We start from the raw sequence: 2,753 nt of genomic DNA, 5'->3' as shown, positions 1-2,753 counted from the left end.
ATGGTGGTGCTACTTTGGGATTGGTACATTGTGACTCCAAGAGATGGTTTACCTACAGATCCCACCCCTGTTCAGCAGTTGGCTGTACTAGACGGGGGGGGGGGGGGGGGGCGAATTCGCGGTCTAGATACCATGGGTGATTTTTGAATAACTGAACAGTCAACCTTACAGGTATTTATCAATGTTGAGAAGTATTCTCCCGTTACTAGGAACCGCAGAAGAATGGTGATGTTATAAAAGGATTTTATGGGATTATAGTAGGCACATAAACATCAAGTCCCCTCTGTCCTCATAAACATTTAACAAAAATGCAGAGCTGGGCGCGTCACTCGTTTGGGGGCATTACGTCAACGTCAATCCCTCATTGGTGGGGGTTGGGGGTGGCATTGCGTCGGCGTCAATCCGTCTTTTTTTTTTTTTTCTTTTTTTTTCAAAAAAGTTCCGTCTTGTTTTTCGCACCATTGCACCACTGCGTCGCTGGCGATACGGTAATCTTAACTAATTAATCTAATTTACGTGAGACATTATATATATATATATATATATATATATATTATATATATATATATATATATATATGATAGAAAATATTATAAAATAGATATTTCATAATTCAATTATTTTTTATTAATATTTTATTTACTTTAATAATTTACTAATTTGTCTTTGATATTATTTTGATTATTCAATTAAAAGTAAAACTCAGCCTCGTCGATTTTTATTTTATTATACTTATTAGTTACTTAGTTTAGTTAGATTAATTCTATTTTGTGACTGTATCATAATCACAGAATCACAGTAGTACAAACTTAAACTACAATCTATAAACTATTAGCCTAATAGGGTATAAACCGTATAATAAATAAATAATTATTTAAATAGAAGTTAAATATATACGGTAACACTCACTCTCTCTCCAATTTTACTTTTTACTAGAAAATGAGAAGTCCCGTAAAAAACAAATCAAGAAAACAAAACAAAATTAAAATTGTACTCAAGCAAGATGATTAGATGAAATTTCATTTTTTTTTTTTCAAATTTTGTGATGCAAGAAATCCAAGAATTTTCAATTAGACAACAATTACGGTATTAGAATAATCACATTCACAGTTATTATTGGATTTCATTTCAATAATTAATATGGAGAGTGAAAGAGAGAGAGGTGTAGGCTACTGTAGTGGTGACGCAAAATTTTATTTGCGACAATGTATTTGCGCCAACGTCATTGTGACGCTTTTTTAACTTTAGCATCATTGCGTTAAGCGTCGATGAAATGGTCGTTCTGTCGTCGACGCAATAGCGCAACTGGTGACACAAGTGCCCATGATTGCAAAAATGCCAGTGCCAATACAGTATACGTATACGCAACGAATAATGTGACCGATGAGATGGCAAGACAAATGAAGGAGCTTATGCTTATTTATATGAAACTGTGTACGTACGCGCGCGTGTAGATCTATTCTTGTAGAGAGAATGTACTTTTACCGTCGGCACGGTTGAATGGCCACTTTATACGAGAACTCTATCATAACTTATTCACTGGTGAAGGAACGCTGCCGGAAGTGGGGATTACTCTAGTTTTCGTTGTATAGCCTAGTAATCTCGGTCAAGCTATCAATCGCAATTACAACAATTACATTGACAGTATCAACCAGATTAATATTCTGAGCAATAGATAAAGTAATGAAACTGTTCAAAAGAGTAACTAACCCATGATATGAGTTTGTTAAACTCGAAAAAGTTGTTCTTTTGCCAAAGCAAACGGAAAAGTTTTTGCATTCTTTTTTAAGGAACGAAGTAAGTTTTCCACCAATCAGGTGGAGGGCAACAGGTGACAGGTTTCGTGATTGGTCAGAATAATGCTACGTCACGTGTTTATCTTCGCCAGGTACTACGGCTACCTTACTACGGTCCTACCTGGAGGAACTGTCAGAGCTTATCAGCGCACCAAAGTTACGTTTCGTTGAAGAAAAATGGTAAATATTGACGCTTTAGATGTGGAAGTACTATTTACTTGCTTAGATTCATAGGCTTTGATAAGAGTCGATATAATTTTAAGTTAGAACAAATTCCTAGCTACTAGCTATAGGAAAAAGTGGAAATTATCATTTGTTTGGGGTGGGTGGTCCGAATTCTAAGTAGGGGAACCTTGGTCAGCTGTGTTGGGCGATCACACCCACTTTTTTTCGGTTTTCCTCTTTGGTCGGAGTTGTGGAGGGGTTTGAAACCATCCAGGTTAATATTTTCATCATGAAATTAGCTTAAGCAGAAAGCTTTTTCAATTCAGGTAAAAAAAAAGAAAGAAAAAAAAAGTCAGGTACTTTAGCCTAGTAGGCTAACTTCCTACTATAGCTCAATGACGTACCCACCGTGGAAAAAAAGCTTTTTGTCTGGAATTAGGATATAGGGTAAATTATTGAGCACATCATAGCAGCCACCGATCCCAGAACGCCACCACTTCCCAAAGAAGCACTTGAATTATGCCATTATTTCATAATTTAGTAGAAAACGCTTACTCCGAGGGGAGTATAGAGGTCACAAGGTATTTCTACAGAAGCAGTCCGCATGGACTGCAAGGAACGTAATCGCGGATACGACATCCACTAGAGATTGGGGCATCCAATGTATTTCGCCGTGTTTAGTACTGGCCCCAGGGGGGTTAATTAGTCGTCCAAATAAATATTACTTAAAATTCTTGTTCAGTAGGTAAAACTGCATAGAAAAACCGCAACTGCCATAGTCTAGGCCGCCGC

The 2,753-nt window shown here is 36.9% G+C and overlaps 1 pseudogene; it reads left to right on the top strand.

Annotated features, from left to right (window-relative positions):
• Positions 1-2,753, top strand: part of LOC135218073 (uncharacterized) — a 60,849-nt pseudogene continuing 58,096 nt past the window's right edge.

This window comes from Macrobrachium nipponense, chromosome 9, assembly GCF_015104395.2.
Source record: "Macrobrachium nipponense isolate FS-2020 chromosome 9, ASM1510439v2, whole genome shotgun sequence".
NCBI classification, from domain to species: domain Eukaryota; kingdom Metazoa; phylum Arthropoda; class Malacostraca; order Decapoda; family Palaemonidae; genus Macrobrachium; species Macrobrachium nipponense.
Note: the sequence above shows the minus strand (reverse complement) of the source record. Positions and strands in the feature narration are given on the sequence as shown.